Source organism: Panthera pardus, unplaced genomic scaffold (assembly GCF_024362965.1).
Source record: "Panthera pardus isolate Hobbes unplaced genomic scaffold, ASM2436296v1 HiC_scaffold_329, whole genome shotgun sequence".
Classification (NCBI taxonomy): domain Eukaryota; kingdom Metazoa; phylum Chordata; class Mammalia; order Carnivora; family Felidae; genus Panthera; species Panthera pardus.
In genome coordinates this window covers 46,760-64,838 of record NW_026526909.1, presented here as the reverse complement: position 1 = coordinate 64,838, position 18,079 = coordinate 46,760, and the positions used below count along the sequence as shown (strand labels likewise).

The window sequence follows — 18,079 nt, the reverse complement described above, 5'->3', positions numbered from 1 at the left end:
ACTTCAAATGCAAGGGTCCCCTGCCCTGGCCCCTCTTGGCCTTAGGGCAAAACGATTTGAGGTAAGAATGGACATCTCCAAATCTGATCCAAACACCATTGATCCCTCCAAACCCACACTTCCTTGGAGGCCATCCACTGTCAGGGCAGCTCCAATGTCGAAGCTCAGGGACTGGGGCAGAGCCTCATGGTCACACCATCCTACCCTTAGAAACGGTGCTTCCCGGCAGTGCAAACCAACCCCCGTCCGTCCTGTGGGGCTCCCTGGCCGGTGCACCGTTCACTGTGGAGTGCGTTACACCCCCAGTCCTCACTGCTCGCCTCAGGCTGCTCCTTGCAGGGTTGGATGCTACTGTACGCGTTCCTCAGTTTCTCCAGATTGTTCTGAGCTCCACTTGCCCGTATTCTCAGGTCCTTGGGCAGCCACCGTTCCACCATTACCTTGTCCTTCTCTGGGTCATTCTCATGCTCCACACCTGCTGATTTTCTGTCTTCCATCGGCTCCCTCGGTCCTCTGTTTCCAGTGTGGGCTCAGCCGGGCTCCTGCAGGAGACACACAGACAAGGGACCAAGTCAGGTCTCAGCCACAGTCCTCAGGACACGTTTAACAGGCACCTCAGTCCCTCGTGCTCTCAGAGAGACTGAGCGGCAAGGGACTTTGGAGAAGTTGAATGACAACCTTATCTTACAGACAAGGAAACTGAGGCCCAGAGAGATGAGGAGATTTTCCCAAACTCCCTCATCGCTTGATGGCAGCACACACACCAACAGGTGCCTTGGCCGCAAGCTTCCCTTGGACTCTCCTATCACACCCTCCAGGAACCCACATCTGAATTTCAGAGGACACTGATCAAACATCTGTACCCCACCCCCGCCCCCGTTAAAACAAAAATGTCACAAGGACCTTTCTTGGGACACTTCCTTGTCACACTTCTACAGCCCTGTAGTTTATACTCAGTTGATTTTCAAGCCTGGCTGGCACAATGGGCCCAAGGAACTCAACAATTAAGTAAAATTCATCACAGCAGAAATTAAAATGTATTGATGTGGTTATCTATAAGACACCGATCTCCTGGGCTGGAAAATCATCTTCCTGACAGCGGGCGCTCTGCCTGCCCTGTTCATCCCGTCTCTGCAGCGCCTCCATTAAGAGCCTGCCAGGGAAAACGTTCAGTAAATACTTGTCAAGCAGATAAATAACAGTTCTCAGGAACAACTGCCTTTACCTATCTCTAGTCCCAACCACAGTTCCAAACAAACCGTATCCAGGGTCTGTGCTGAAGCGATAAAAGCACAGCCTTAAGAAAAGCAGGCCCAGATTCCAAAACCAGCTTTACCACATGCCACATGTGCTTCAGTGGATGATTTCAGTATCTCTTGGAGCATGTTTATCGCATGTATAATAAGAGAAGAATGTATACTGTAAGGTAGAGAAATCAGCATGAACCACGAGAGTATTGGATCAGAAAATGTGAGATCATGCAGCACACAGGGGTAGCCAACCTGCAAGGAGAATGAGAGAGCAGGCATCTGAGAAATTCATCTGACAGAAGTCCTCTAGCAGCAGGAAGGCGAGGACTATCTTACCTTAAGCAATCTGAATCACGGCACCAGAAGATGTTACCAGTGGGAGATTCTGCATTGTGTGAATGGAGAGCTCAGTGCTTAGATTCCCCGTGAACGACTGACGTGAGGATCCATGCCCGAATGAACACAGTGACGGGGTACCCGGCTGGCTCAGTCGGTAAACCATGCGACTCTTGATCTCGGGGCTGGAAGCTCAAGCCCCACGTTGGCGGTGCGCCTACTTAAAATATAAAATGAAAATAAAAGCAAAAGTATGCTACCAGCCCGTGGAAGGACAGTAGGGCAGTAGATGAAGGACAGCACATTCTCAAGATGGGAATGCAGGCAGGCCCGGAGGGGCAACAGCACCAGGGTTAGGGGTGTCTTTTCTTCTTCTGTTTGCACAGGTTATGGGTCATAGCTGGTGTGGTCTCCAACTGAAGTTGTTTCCAATCATCTAAGGAGCTTGTCCTATCGGTCAGGAGGGGCAGTTTTTGGCTCTACAAGGTTGTTGCTGGAACTGTCATGGTCATCTTCCCCTCCCAGGGGATCAAAACCACAGGGTCAATATTTTATGATGAAGCCATCGGGCATTGTAGGACACAAGCTAGAAAGGAGAGCACGTGCCGTGTCCCTGCTCTTCTAGTCCCAGGAGGCGGGAAACCACAAAACCACTCTCTACCACCACCCTTGCCTCCAGCTCCTGTCCAGCTGCCTACTCTATCAAGTTAACACCTGGGACAACCCACGTAGGAACAATTCCTTTTGACCCATTGGGAAATGAGAAATGGAGCCACAGAACGATTCAAGAGACTTCGTCAATGTCACACTTTTGTCACCAGGGTTGCACCTACAGCTTCTGAGGCCAGAGTGCTCTCTTTTCTTGTTCTCTATGTTAGGGATTTCCAGGGAGAAAGAACAAGGCCAGCCCCCAATGCCCTGAACTCTGCACTCCCGGCTTGACTGTGTTGTTCTCATGCTGGAAAGAGAGGATCTGAGATACAGAATACCAACCTGAGATAAGACTGCTTTGAAACCTTGATAAATGAGACAAAACAAGGCTACCTCACAATATTGTTCAGGCCAGACAACAGCAAGGTCACAGTGAAATTTACAACGTCCCAAACATCTTCTTTTCATAAGGAAATGCTATCGCTTCTTTACCACAAGCATAGAATGTCCAGTGCTAATAGGCTTCAATATAGAACAAACCCTGCTTACTTCCATCAGCCCCCACCCACATCAACCAACCAAAGCCCAAATCCTATCATAGATCCTCTTAGTGAGACCTTGGGGTGTGTTCTTTCTGGCTGCAAGCAATAAAAATCCCAACCTCTTTAGTGAGAGGTGTCTTCCTGGCAATTTGGCTTAAAGGAATTAACACCGACCTTCCAGGAATGAGCAGCTGTAAACACCCAGCCTCAGGAAGAAAGGTTACATTGTCTGGGACATGCCCAGGCTCTGGGGCTCCAGACCTGATTTTTATCTTGAAAACTAAAAGAAAATAAAAGACTCTCTCTACCAAACCCCCTTGGTAACTAACATGAAACTTAGGCGCTCAGGCAGGATGTTTTTCTCCACATCTGATTTAAAATAGAGATTAAGGATAAGGTTAAGAAAGAAGCTAGTTAAGAGAGAATGTGTAGCACATGTGTAGCTTCCCAGGGCCTGGGATCACTTAAAACCCAGTATTCCTAGCTGGGCTTGAAGCTCCAAGCCTTCAGTTGCAGATGAATGAGCTCTCTCTTGACCCAACCAAAGGCAGGCGCTGATCCTCTCCCTGGCCTCTCTAGCCCCCAGTTGCCACTCTGGGCTCTTCTGCCTTGTGTAACTCCATCAGCTCAGAAGATATTGAGCCCATGAGGCTCCTGGCTGGCTCCGTTGGTAAAGCCCGTGACTCTTGATCTCAGGGTTGTAAGCTCGAGCCTGGATTGGGTGTAGAGATTACTAAAAATGAAATTCAAAACAAACAAACAAAAAGAAGACATCGGGCCCAAAAACCATGTTGCCGTATCTACAGCTATGTGACATCAGAGCATCACAAAATCTTCTGTTGGCTACAACGTTGCAGGACTCTCCCATGCCACGTTCAGGAGATGCTACATTTCTTTCAGTAATTAGTCAATATCAAGACGTCCTCACCCCATCCAACTGAAACGTATGCTGTTCGGAATGCATTTGTCCCTGTTGTGTAGCAAAAGCCGAACTCGGTTTGGCGCCTGGCGGTCTCGGTAAAGCACATGGAGGACTTGGCCGGTTCCTTCCATCTGGTCTCCTTCACATGGGTGCCTGGCCCTTCCCTTCCTTTCTCCTCCCACGACACTGTGGGGTACTGGTCTCCACTCCTTCCCCCCACCCCCGCCCCCGGCGAGTGAGAGACTCACATGACATCTCTTTTTCCCCCAGACATCCCACTCCTTGTATCTGTGCTTACCAGACACACCTTCTGGGTCTTTCTTCATTTTGTTTCCTTAAAGTTTTTGCTGACTTCTAGAATATATCCGTGGCATATATTTGGCGAATCTTTTTGTTGTTGTTCTTATTCCTTCTATTGACGTTTTCATTTTCAAGAGCTATTTTTCTACACCGGTCTCATAACCAGGGAGCATCCAAGGCCTGAGGCCTTAGAATCCACACTGGGCCTGAACCTAGAGGGTAATGACATCACTTCCTGCCTGGTAGGCCAGCAGGCCATTGGCCAGGAGGGTGGGATGGGCGGGGAGAGGTGTGGGGGAGCATCATGGGAGTGGCAGCCAAGGAACCCATGTAAAGGGGCCTGTCTCCTGTGGATGAGGCTTGACAGTGGCTGCTGTTTAGGCTTCTGTTGCTCACAGACTCTAGGACCTGATACTCTAGGACTGCTACCTGATTTGCTTGCAAGTGTGGGCAGACGGACGCGTGTGTGTGTATGTGTGCACGCGTGCACGTGTGTGTGTGTGTGTGTGTGTGCACGCGTGCGTGTGTGTGTGTGCGCACAGGGGCAGGCCTGCATCCTAGAGACCGTGAATGTACATTGTGAAGAATACAAGGTTGTGCCCAGGCGACACAGGCTGGGTTTCTATGTATGGTCCTGTAGGTATTCAAAAGTGGCCGTATGTTTTCAAGATACAATTGCTTTGTTGGACTTCTTGTCTGCTTGGTTAGTTCTACCCACGTGTCATGAAAGCCATGTTACCAACATGTTTGGCCATAAAGGCCACTGCATCGTCAGCTCACCAAGATGGTACGCTTTACGTCCTATGAAGTTTTACTCACAGTTTTGAGGATAAACTTGGGAGGCACAAGCAATGCCACAGCAAGGGTGAGGCCAGTAACACTATCTGCGAGAACCTTTTTCCCACATTAGAACGTGTTCTGGCCTGAGTCGACCACGTGTGGTGTCTGGTGTACGAGGTCGTCACTTATATAGCATGAAGCTGTTTAGGGCCATCTCCTGTGCTGATACGTACATAACTGATGTGACAGGTTGCAAGGAACGAGGCCTCACAAATCCAGAGTCTCAGTTTGATTCCCTGAAGAGTTCTCCACACACCCCATACATCCTGCTCTCAGCATGCCATAGGGAAGAACTCTCCCAATAGGAACCACCATTAGTATCTTTGTCAACAGGTTTCTCACCAGATGTTTACAAGGAAACTTGACTGGGGCATGTTTCTTTTTCCAGGCCTGCCTCACCAAAGGAGATAATAACAAGTGAAAGGAACACAGTTTCTCTTCTAGTCCCCGATTGTCTAGGTGGAGGGGCTCCTGGGTGGCTCAGCTGGTTAGGCCTCTTGCTCTTGATTTTGGCTCAGGTCATCTCATGGATCATGGGATCCAGCCCTGTGTTGGGTCCCGCCCTGACAGTGCAGAGCCTTTTTGGGATTCTCTCTCCTTCTCTCTCTGCCCCCCTCTCTCTATACCAAAATAAATAAACATTTTGTATGCCAACTGTAAATATTTATGCCTCCAATATCTAAGTGCCTAAATATACAAAGCAAAAACTAACAGAGCTAAAAGGAGTAATAAACAGTAATACGATACTAGTGGGGGATTTGAACACCCCACTCAATAAATAAACATTTTTAAGGAAGTGTCTAGGTGGGGTTTTTAGGCACAGCTTATACATCAGCAGGAATTCAAGTTTCTTTCTCTGAGCAAAGGTACAGTGATATCTCCTAGCATTGCTCATTAGTCAGTGCCAGATTTCATAGTTCAATAATATGTATATTATCCTGAGAAAGCACATGGTCCTCTGTGGAATCAACCCACTTAGGAGCATGTTTTCTTTTTACTACCCTGTCCCATTTCCTTTTATTACCTGTTGGACAAACATCCTTCCCCCAGGGACAGTGCCAGTTCAGAGGTACTGCTTAACCTAGAGGTGAGGCCAAGGAGTAGTGTGCACCCGGCTAGAATGGGGCTGCCTTCAGAGTCAGCCATAATTTAGCTACGTGTAGTAATAAACCAGCCTAAAGTACCATTATGAATAAGTACTGCCAAATTTAGTCATACGGGTTTCATATTTGTGTGCATTTGTTTTTTTCTTTTGAGAGAGAGAGAGAGAGAGAGAGAGAGAGAGAGAGAGCGCCTGCAGGTAGGGGAGAGGGGCAGAGGGAGAGAGAGAATCTTAAGCAGACTCCACACTCAATGTGGAGCCTGACATGGGGCTCAATCCATGACCATGGGATCATGACCTGAGCCCAAATGAAGTGTGGGACACTGAATCTACTAAGCCACCCAGGTGCCCCTGTATTTTATTTTGATATCAACCTCTTGGTGAAAATATGTTTAGACGTCGGCAAGGGACCATGGCATCACAGAAAATGACAGAAAACCTATGTGAAGTGTGAAAGATATTTATCAAAGTTAGATTGGGAGCGCCTGGGTGGCTCAGTCGGTTGAGTGGATTGGACTCTTGGTCTTGGCTCAGGTCATCATCTCATGGTTCGTGAGATCAAGCACTACATTAGGCTCTGTGCTGACAGCTCAGAGACTGCTTAGGATTCTCTCTCCCTCTCTCTCTCTCTCTCTCTCTCTCTCTCTCTGCCCTTCCCCCACTTGCTTGCTCTCATGCTCTGTCTAAATAAAGCAATAAACATTAAACAAATTATAATGAGTTGCATAATTTCATTCTCCCTTAGTGTCTCCTTTCCACCTGCAGAGCCAAGAAAACTTTTCAGCAGAGTCCTCACTTTCCAATGAATATAATCCAAGGACATAATAATTTGAACTGTTAGCCCATACCTTCAGTGTTTTCCCATAACCTGCCTTAAATACCAGGTATTTCCAATGCCCACTCCCATGTTCAGTGAGACTAGTGAGGGTGGTAAGTAATGTGGTATATCCAGGTCACATTCTGTTTCTTGGTCTACTTCTGTACTCTGCGTGTCAACTTTTGTCTGCTACTGTACCTCGGACCGCACATACAAAACACAACAAATCTTTCTGTTTTTTTAATTCTTTGGAGACAGCACAAGCAGGGGAGGGGCAAAGAGAAGGGGACAGAGGATCTGACAGGCTGACAGCAGCGAGCCTGATGTGGGGCTCCAACTCATGAACTGTGAGATCATGACCTGAGTCGAAGTCAGATGCTCAACCAACTGAGCCACCCATGTGCCCCCTCAACAAATCTTAAATGTATAGGGACTCTGCACTGATCTTGGAGAATGTCAGGCAACATTTAGGATTCTCTCAGGGTTCAGAATGGGTCTTGATCTGCAAGGCCCAAGATAATTTCCCTATCCTTTCCTTAGGGGGAGTAACAACACGTTCCTGATCTAAACACCTTATGATTTCCAAGACAACACGTACGCGCGCGCGCACACACACACACACACACACACACACCACTATTTTCTTTTTGGCAAAAATGTTTACAAGTCTGTGAAATGCCTTTCATCTGCTCTGATCCCTCAGGCATATGTTTCCTGAGTCCCTGCTGGTCCCCCTTTATCCTTTGTGTGGAATCCTCTCCTGCTTTTGGTGTGTTTTCGTTTCTAGGGACATCTTGGAGGAGGACCGCTTGCTACCCAGTGTTGCAAGATTGAAAGTACATGGGGTGTACGGCCACCAAACCTCACTCATCTCCCCCACCCCAGGGCATTTAGCCCATCACTGACAGATGCAGAGGTATGAAGTCTCCGTTTCCTGGCCTGGAGATGAACTCTTAAACATAACTTACCGCTAAATTCTCTTACAGCTATCAGGACAAAGCCTCCCCGTGGCACTTTACTTGAAATCACACTATCGATGCCAAATGACCAGAAAGAACTCTAATATAAGAAGAAGACAGAGTTTGACTCAAACCCGGATTAGGATAGCTGCCCGGGGAACCCCATCCTCAGGGGGAAGAAAGTGCTCCGGAGAATGAACACTTTTTACAGGGTTACCTATGCTTTACATAGAGAGCCACAAATCAAGGTCACAAGTCCATTCCTGAAAAATGCTGAGGCCACTTTCAGGCAACAGGCTTGAGCAGTGGAAACTTCATCAAGGCAGAAGGGCCCACAGTGACCACCTGGCTGAATGCAGGGACCCGCCTCAAAATATCCACAGGCCTTCACTAACCAACGGGCCACTTACAGGCAAGGTTACCAAAAGAGGGAAAATCCCACATGGGGCTGTGCCTCTTGCCCTACCCCTTCCCCCCACTGCCTCCTTGCAGACAGTCTCTGCTGTGCTGACCTGCCCTCTGTCCCCTGCAGTGTATTCAGTCAACTTCCATCCGCTTTGTCCTGCTCAGGTGAACCTTCTCACACCCGCTCTGCCCCTTCCACACAATCCTCGCCCCATTTTGGGGGCCCCCATACGATCGGGAGAGACAACACAAAAAGTTCAAAAAGATTATAGATCAACATAGACACACAGGAATCGCGAGTTTTAACATCACAGATGCAGGGAGTAAGAGCATTGATTGAAATACTAATGACAAATGCTTCTCCTCACTGTGTGCCTGGCGGGCCAAAAATCACCCTTCAGGTTGGAACAAAGTTTATCCACCATTATGCTGACTTAGAAAGAAGTCGACCATGATTTCCCTTAAATATTAGGCCTTTAGACAGATTTTCTCTCAGCAACACCGTATACAGCAGTTAATGCAAAATGGATCACAACCCTAAATAAAAGAGATAAAATAAAATTTCAAGAGGAATTTTGGAGAAAATTGTCATAAATTTGCATTAAGCAAAAAGTTCTAAGACACCACAGCAAAAGGACAGTACATAAAGGACAAAAATTAAGAAACTGAAGTTGCTTAAAATTAAGAACCCTTTTGTGGGGAGCCTGGGTGGCTCAGTCAGTTAAGTGTCTGACTGTGGCTCAGGTCATGATCTCCCAGCTGGTGGGATCGAGCCCCTCGTCCGGCTCTCCCCTCTCAGGGCACAGCCTGCTTTGGATCTTCCGTCTCCCTCTCTTTCTGCTATTCCCCCACTCTTGTGGGTGTGCTTTCTCTCCCTGTCCCAAAAGTAAATAAACATTTATTAAAAAGCAGTGTAAGGAAAAAAAAAAAAAACGCTTTTGCATCAAAAGACAACAATAAGGAAATGAAAAGACAAGCCACAGACAGGAGAAAACAGCCTCAGATTGAACTGTAGGAATGAAGGAATAGTATTCACAAGAGCCAAAGAACTCTTCCAACTCCAAAAAAAGAAACAGCAGGGTTTTTAAAGTCAGTAAAAGACATGAGAAGACATTTTGTCAAAGAAGACAAGTAAATGACTCATAAGTATATGAAAAAGTGTTCCATATCACTGAAAGAGGACCCAGTTGTAGCCTTAAATATCTCCATTTTGACTTTTATCACTTTCTGGTTAAGTTCTCCTTTCCAGCTTATCTTTTTTTTTTTTTTTCTTTTTAAGTTTGAGTTGCTTATTTTGACAGAGAGACAGAGAGACAGAGAGCGCAAGCTGGGGAAGGGCAGGGAGAGGAAGAGAGAGAATCCCAAGCAGGCTCAGCGGCCCTTGTCAGCGTGGAGCCCGACACGGGGCTCAAACTCATGAACCATGACCTGAGCCGAAATCAAGAGTCTGACACTTAACTGACTGAGCCACCCAGGCACCCCGTCTTCTTTAGAATTTGCTTAGTAACATTTTCTTTTCTCTAGCTTGCTTCACTGGAAGTATCCAGTGTATGATACGTATAACTTGCAAAATATAGGTGGGTCGACTACGTTATCGCTAAGGCTTCCAGTAAACAGTTGGCTGTTAGTAGTTAAGTTTGGGAGGAGTCAGGAGGTATACACAGAGTTCTGACCTTGGGAGTCAGCACCCTTAACCCCGCCGGGTTCAAGGGTCGTCTTGTGTCTCTATGTGCTGATGACATGGTCCTATGTGTTGAAAACTCTCAAATAATCCACACACACAAATACCAGAGTCAATGAACTAATTCTGGAAAGCTGCAGGGTACAACATATACAAAGATCGGGTGTGCTTCTATGCACTGGCAATGAACAATCTGAAAACAAAATGGAGAAAACAATTCCAGTTACAATTGCACCCAAAACAAGAAACTATTTAGGAATACATTTATTCCAGGAGAAGCAAGACTTGTGCACTGAAAGGTATAAACCATTGTTGTAAGAAATTAAAGAAGACCTAAGGGGAAAACCCCTCCAGTATTCACGTATCATAAGACTGAATGTAGTTAATATGGCCACACTCCTCAAAGGGATCTAGAGATTCAGTTCTATCAAAATCTTTCCCTCTGCTTTTAGTTTTGTTTTTTCCTTTTCCAATTTTTATCTAAATTCTTGTAGTTAACATACAGTGCAATCTGGGTCTCAGGAGTAGAATTCAGTGATTCATCACTTACATACAACACCCAGTGCTCATGATAACAAGTGCCCTCCTTAGTACCCATCACCTGTCTAGCCCATCCCCTCCCTCCATCAAGCCTCAGTTTGTTCTCTAGCTCTAAGGGTCTCTTATGATTTGTTTCCCTCTCTCCCCCGCCCCCAAAAAAGTTCATCTGTTTTGTTTCTTCAAGTCCACATACCGGTGAAATCCTAGGGTGTTTGTTTTGCTTTGACTGACCTCCTTCACTTAGCATAATAATACACTCTTGTTCCATCCCCAGTGTTGCAAATGACAAGAGTTCATTCTTTCTGAGGGCTGAGTAATACTTGATTGTATATATGTACCACATCTTCCTTATCCATTCATCAATCCATGGACATTTGGGCTCTCTCCATAGTTTGGCTATTGTTGATAACGCGGCTATATATAAACATCGGGGTGCATGTGCTCCTTCAAATCACTACTTTTGTATCCTTTGGGTAAATATCCAGTAGTGCCATTGCTGGATCATCGGGTACCTCCACTGTCAACTTTCTGAGCAACTTCCATACTGTTCTCCAGACTGGCTGCACCAGTTTGCATTCCCACCAGCAGTGCCAGAGGGTTCCCCTTTCTCTGCATCCTCACCAACACCTGTTGCTTCTTGTGTTGTTAATGTTACCCATTCTGACAGATGTGTGGTGGTATCTCAGCATGGTTTTGATTTGTACTTCCCTGATGATGAGTGATGTTAAACATCTTTTCACGTGTCTGTTAGCCAGCTGGATGTCTGCTTTGGAATACTTTCTGTTCATGTCTTCTGTCCATACTTCACTGGACTTTCTGGCTTTTGGGTGTTGAGTTTGGTAAGTTCTTTACGGATTTTGGATACTAACCCTTTATCGGATTCGCCATTTTCAAACCTCTTCTTCCGTTCTGTAGGCTGCCTGTTAGTTTCATCGATCGTGTCCTTCACTGTGCAGAGGCTTTTTATCTTGACGAAGTGCCAGGAGTTCATCTTTGCTTTTGTTTGCCTTGCCTCTGGCGACGTGTCCAGGAAGAAGTTGTTCTGGCCAATGTCAAACAGGTTGTTACCCGTGTCCTCCTCTAGGGTTCTGATGGTTTCCTGTCTTACATTGAGGTCTTTCTTCCATTTGGAATTTATCTTTCTGTGTCAAGCAAGAGATTGGTCCAGCTTCGCTCTTCTGCATGTTGCTGTCCGGTTTTCCCAACACCGTTGGTTGAAGAGACTGTCTTTTTTCCATTGGATATTCATCCTGCTTTGTCGAAGAGGAGTTGACCATATCATTGTGGGTCCATTTCTGGGCTTTCTATTCTGTGCCATTGGTCTATGTGTGTGTGTTTGTGCCGCTACCACCTTGACTTGATGACCACAGCTTTGTAATAGAGCTCAGAATCTGGAATCGTGATGCCCCCAGTTTTGCTTTTCTTTTCCTGGATGGAGTTAGCTCTTCAAGCGCTTTGGCGGTTACATACACATTTTAGCATTGTTGGTTGTAGCTCTGTGACAAAGGCTGGTGGTATTTTTTTTTAAATTTATTTTCTTTAACATTTACTCATTTTGAGAGTGAGAGAGACAGAGCATGAGCGGGGGAGGGGCAGAGAGACAGGGAGACACAGAATCCGAAGCAGGCTCCAGGCTCCGAGCTGTCAGCACAGGGCCCGACGCGGGGCTCGAACTCACGGACTGCGAGATCACAACCTGAGTCGAAGTCGGATGCTCAACCGACCGAGCCACCCAGGTGCCCCATGGCTGGTGGTATTTTGATGGGGATTGCATTGAATGTGTAGATTGCTTTAGGTAGTATAGACATTCCTCTGAATTTTCTAATTGTTCCAATCCCTTACACTACATTTCCTTTCCGACATCGTAGTTTTCATGTCTCTCTCTCTGTTTTTTTAAGAGTTCCTTTTAAAAAAAATTATTTATTTTGAGAGAGAGAGAGAGAACCTGCAAGTGGGGGGGGGGGGTTGGGGAAAAATAAAGAGGGAGAGAGGGAAGTCAAAGCAGACTCAAGTTGTCAGCGCAGAGCCTGTTGTGGGGCTCAATGAAGAAACCATGAGATCATGACCTGAGCCAAATCAAGACTTGGACACTTAACCTACTGAGTCACCCAGATACCCCCATGATTTTCATCTCTTAAAGATACAGAGGGTCTTTTCTATGTTTTCCATTATCTATTTAACATTTTCAACTGATGGAATATGATCACTTAAAACACATTTTTAATGATTATTTTTGAGAGAGAGAGAGAGAGTGAGAGAGAGCGCATATGCACGCACAGGAGGGGGGCAGATAGAGAGGGAGACACAGGATCCGAAGCAGGCTCCCAGCTCTGAGCTGTCAACACAGAGCCTGTCGTCAGGCTTGAACTCACAGACCTCCAGATCATGACCTGAGTAGAAGTCAGAAGCCCAAGTGAGTGAGCTTCCCAGGCACACCTATGATTAGAATACATGTGTTCATGTCCTTCTCTGGTGGTTCTCACATCTGGGTCAGCTCTGGGCTCTGTTCAAAGGATTGATCTCTCTCCTCATGAGCAATTCTTTCCCCTTTGTGAGAACCGGGCCCTATTGCCTCTAATCTTCTCACAGGATTGCCCCCGACTTGCTGGAGTTGGCTCCCAGGGAGGCACAGAGCAGGACTGTGCTGCACCCTTTGGGCGCCCCAGCAGTTCTCCTTAGTTGGCTTTCCGCAGCTCTGTCCTCCCTTCTACACTGTCCTGTGGACTCTCAGCTCCGTGTCCTCGACCCCACGAGGTCCACTGGGCTCCTCTTCAGTCTCCTCTCCCGGTTCCTTGCTTGGAAAGTCTCTCGGGGCAGCACACTGGAGCCATGGTAGGGCTCGGCTCGCCTGTGTGTTTCCAAGTGTCCGGGATTGCAGTCCTCGAACCCTGATGCCCAGGGTCTCGGAAATCTGCATTCCCTCTCCTTGTGAGGTTTGTAGTTGCTTTCTGGTTTCGGGCAGGAGAAGAAATCCAGTTCCTGTGGGTCTGTCTTGGTGTGGCTCCTAGAGTTTAGAATCAATGTAGGAAAATGATTCTGAATACAGACTTTTACGGAATACAGAAAATAGCCACAGTCAGGGTGAAACACTGGGAGAAGGAAACCCTCAACGTTTGTACTTAAAAAGCACTGCACCAGTGCTAAGGGCATTGTTTTTTAAAGAGGAGCCTGTGGCCTTATTGGCCGATGAGGCCACTTGAGGAGGACAAAGTGGGAGGAGCAGGTGGCCTCGAGGACGCCCACACCAGGCCCACAGCGCTTCGGTGCAGGAGGGCAGAAGGCAGAGGGCCTGTCCCGTGGTTAAAGAGCACCATCAAGAGCATCATCAGAGCACCATCAGCCAGGGTGCCCTCGGCCCGGCCCTGCAGCCCAGAATAGGCACGGTTTGTACAGGGCCTTGTGACCCTGCTTCTAAACGCCACACTGGCCTGGGAACTCGCAACGGCCACTTCTCGCTTCAGTGCCCGTCCTCACGTGGTCACCCAGGGGAAACAGGACCCAGCTCCCTACGGATGGGACGCGTGGTCCCCACACGGGAGCTCCTCAGCAGTTCTAAAGCACACGAGTGACAGCGGTGCCCTGAGGGACAGTGGGGCTCAGCCGGCACTACTCCCAGATGTACGCTTGCTCGGGGCCAGCTCAGCCCGGCCAGCGTGGGCTGGGCGTCTGTCTACACTGCAGCACCCGAGTGCTTTGAATCCACGTGGCGAAAGTGGTGGCTTCCCACGTGCAATGTCCCGCTTAGCCTGGCGCCTCCTATTTCCGTTTATGGCCTCCAAAGTGTGGCGATGACCGCGGCCTAGTTACGCTTGCCCCTTTTAACTAAGTCCTGTCTGGGGACCTGGGACTCGTGGCCAGACCAAGCCCATGGAGAGTCCTCTGTAAGATAACCCAGTGATCATACTTAAGTGGCACCTGAGAGGCCCCCAGTTGTGTGAAAGCCTCGTCTGGGTCTTCGCAGTGCTTTAGAATGCGTGTCCTTCTGTATAAATGTACCATAGGTACTTCTCTATGTTGCTATATAGCGATATGTTTTGGGCAACATAACTGGTGGACAGAGTCTGTTAGAGGAAATGAAACACAGTCTTTTCGGTGGCTATGAAAGTAAAACGTGTATAAAGAAATCAAACATTTTTCTTCACCTGCTTTATTTCTGATCTGGGCACCGTCTCTAGGCTGAGTGTGTGAGAGGAGCAAAGTCACACTCTCCCTAAGAAGGTCACAGTCTAGTGTTTGAAGTCTTCAGAGTAAAGGAAAAAGTTTGGGCTTCTTTGATCATTGTGTAAGAATCCCCAATCTAAAACTAAAAGAGAGTGTTTCTTAGGTTGGGAAAGCCTTAGAGTCAACAATGGAGGTCACAGAAGCTACCACCTGGGCTCTAACCCCAAGAGATGTAGTTGGTGTGAGGCCCCAGAATCTGCATTTCTTACATCAAACCCAGGTGATTCTGATGCAAGTGGGCTGCAGACCAATTTCAACATATTGCTCTCTAACAGTGACCCAAAGGTATGAATAAAGTTGGTTTCCTTTAAGGGAGCATCTTTTTAACTGCAAAGAGTAGAAGTCCTTCCACCAATGTGGCACCCAGATCCGCAACTATTCCTCGGCAAGTGTCCTTAGTCATGTCCTTCCAGGAACTAACACAAAGCTATCGCTCCACAATGATTTCCTAGAAAGAGTTCAACAACACAGACAGCAGCAACCACAAAACCCTCAAACACCATCCTCCCCACCACCTCCAGTAACAAATAGATCCATCCAAAGACTCACACCTGAGGCAGACACGGGTCCTACTTTCATGGTAGACGGAGTGACCCCACGTGTGCTGTCACACTTGGTTGTTTAAGTCTTTCCATGAGTGCCTTTGGCTGTCAACAGAGCAACTCGCTGGCCCAATCTGCAGAACGGATGACAAGTCTGTAAACAAGTAGGACACAGAAGCCCAGAGCGAGGCTGTGCTGCCCCGTGATTATTCCAGGATCCGGACAATTCCTCCCCCGTCCCTGTGCTGCCGGGCCTGGTCGCAGAATCAGTACTCATGAGAACTCGGGGCTTCCACAAAGTTCGTTTTATGTCCGTGACATTTAGGAAAGCAACAGCCTATGACACCCTATAAAGCTCAGGTCTGCTCGGGATCCAGTCACAGATCACTTTTGGGGGAGAGCCGTAAACGCCACGCTTGCATGTTCGCTCTCTGTGACATGCTGAAAAGTAGCTCTGTGCCTTAAGAGAACTCGCGCAACAGAAACGCAGCTGTGAGAGGAGGGGCTTCTCCCGTATTTTTCCTTTTGTAAGTTATGTCCTTGCCCTCCTTGGGAAAGGAGCACAGCCCACTCTTGAAAAGTGAACAACCAATCTGTGTGACCACCAGTGGCTTCCACTTTGCATAAGAACGTGCTGAGCCTGTGTGCAGGGAACAGACTTTGAATGTTACAGAAAAGAAGGGAAAGAAAAAGGATGGCGGGTGATGAGGTGAAGAAAGGCAAAAGAAATGTAGATGCAATTCAATTTCCTTACACCTTGCAGCCCACTGGTCAATAGCTGACACAGGACCGCCTCAAGGAACTCACAACTGCCTTAATGTTAACGCTCTGCTGGACGCAAAAACCAACCTCAGCTTGAGGCTAACCAGACCTCCAGGGTCCTGTAAGCCTTCAGGAACATATGGAACTCCTGACGGAAACTTCATTTGGCTCTATGCCCCCATCCTCCCCCACCCCCAAATTAAAACTTTATAACCAGTCACACCTCACAATCCCAGTGCAGCTCTTCCTGTCCCCCTGTCCTGTCCTCATGCTTTTTATAAACACCTTTTTGCACCGAGAACGTCTCACGAAGTCTTTGTTTTTTGGTTTTTTTTTGTTTTTTTTTTTTAGTTTATTTATTTTGAGAGAAATACAGGGAGAGAGAGAGAGAGAAAATCCCCAACAGTCTCCCTGCTGTCAGCACAAAGCCTGACTCTGAGCTCAGTCTCACAAACCTGTGAGATCAGGACCTGAGCCAAGAGCAAGAGTCAGATGCTGAAGCCACAGAGCCACCCAGGTGCCCCGAGAATTCTTTCCGAGCCTTTCACTCCCGGCGCACCTCATATCGGCAGGTACCTAACCTAACACTTCACGGTGGAAAAGTAGCACTTGGCCTCACCACCTAAGACTCACGACCTGCAGCAGTTATACAGAATTGATTCCATCCCGCAGATCTAACTACCGCTGACGTGATGAGCCAGACACCTGACATGGGTTGTCTGTCGCCGGGGTACCGGGGTACCGACTCACCGCGAACTTAGAGGCTTAAAAGGACACACGTTTGTTACCTGACAGTTCTGTGGGTGAAAAGTCCCAAAAAGGATCTCACCAGACTCAGATGGAGATGTCAACAGGGCCACCGCCCCTTCTGGAGGCTCAGGGAGACTGAGCAATTTAATCCAGGGAAACCTCACTACAGTGCAGTCGGGAGGTTTTGGCAAGGGAGCGCCTGTGTCCTACCCGCCCTGGTTTCCTCTGTCTCCATGTTCCGCACCACCAGCTACAGCAGGGAGACATCTCCTCCTCTGCCTCCTCCAGGTTGAAGGCACCCCTGTAATTCCAGGGGGCCGCCCGGATATTCCAGGACGATCTCCCCATCTCAGGGTCCTTGACCTAAGCACCTTCGCAGAGGCCCCTTTGCTGTGTGATGGATCATTTTCACAGGATCCGGGATGAGGCTGGGGACCTCCCAGGCAGGGGGCATCATTCCGCGGACCACCACACTATTGACTCAGGTGACAACTAATGTCGGACGCCCGCCCCCACCCCCAAGTCTCTTCTAATTTCAGCAGTCTAGTAAAAGTCAAGCACACGTCAAGGCCCAAGGGAGACAAAGGCAAATCAGAAACCAGAACGCGAGGGACAGGACCAGGAAATTGCCCCAGGACTAGTCTCTTCCGAGTAGGTGCTGCTTGGTTTTCCAGACCTGGCTTTTCCCCACGGAAGGGGGACTTTGCTGGCGGAAATCTCCTCCAAGGGGAAGCGCGCAGGGGGGGAGGAAGGGACGGCAGAGGCAGCGTGGGGCGCCCGGGCCCCCACTAACCCCTGCTGTGACCTCTGGCAGTGGGGGGAGGGTCTAAGTGAGCTCAAGGCAGGTTTCCGTGGACCCGCCCCCGCCTCAACCCCGGGATCCTGGTGCGCCCCCCCGGGCGTCCACCAGGGGGCGCCGCGGCCCCGCCCCGCCCCGCCCCGCGAACGCACCTGTAAAGCAGCAGGCACGAGGCAGTTCTCAAACGACAGGTGTGGGTTCGCGCGCCCCAAGCTGCCAGACGTTCGGTAGCCCCGCGCCGGTGTCCAGCCCTGGTGCGGGGGGACTGGCTTGGCGGCTGAGCCCCTCAGGTGGAGCCATCGCACTGTGTCTCCTTCAAACCGGGCTCTGTGCAGAGAGAGAGAGAGAGAGACAGCGAGCGAGAGAGGTGTGTGGGCGCTTCTCCGGCTGGGGGACGTCCTCCCTCGTGTTCCTCTCAGGCGGGCGCAGTCGGCCGGGTGCTGACCGCCGCGTGGGCGCCACGACGGGCGCAGGGGGCGATGCGGGAGCTGCATGGAGAGGGAAGACGAACGGGAAGCAAATCAGTGTGGAGGGGAGAAGACGGAGGAGACCCGCAAGGAGAGGAAGGAGGCGGGGGGCGGGAGGAAGAGGAGAAGCCTCAGCGCTGAGATCCCGGCGGGAGGGGAACTGGGGGCAGGGAGACCGCGTGCGCGTGGAGCC

General features: G+C 48.8%; 1 long non-coding RNA gene across 1 annotated transcript; it reads right to left on the bottom strand.

Annotated features, from left to right (window-relative positions):
* Positions 1 to 15,398: 15,398 nt before the first annotated feature.
* LOC128774513 (uncharacterized) lies at positions 15,399 to 18,072 on the bottom strand. Its single transcript, XR_008419048.1, has 2 exons — positions 17,572 to 18,072; positions 15,399 to 15,748 (listed from the first exon to the last, which is right to left on the bottom strand). It is a non-coding gene; the product is annotated as an uncharacterized LOC128774513 (long non-coding RNA).
* Between the last annotated feature and the right edge of the window lie 7 nt (positions 18,073 to 18,079).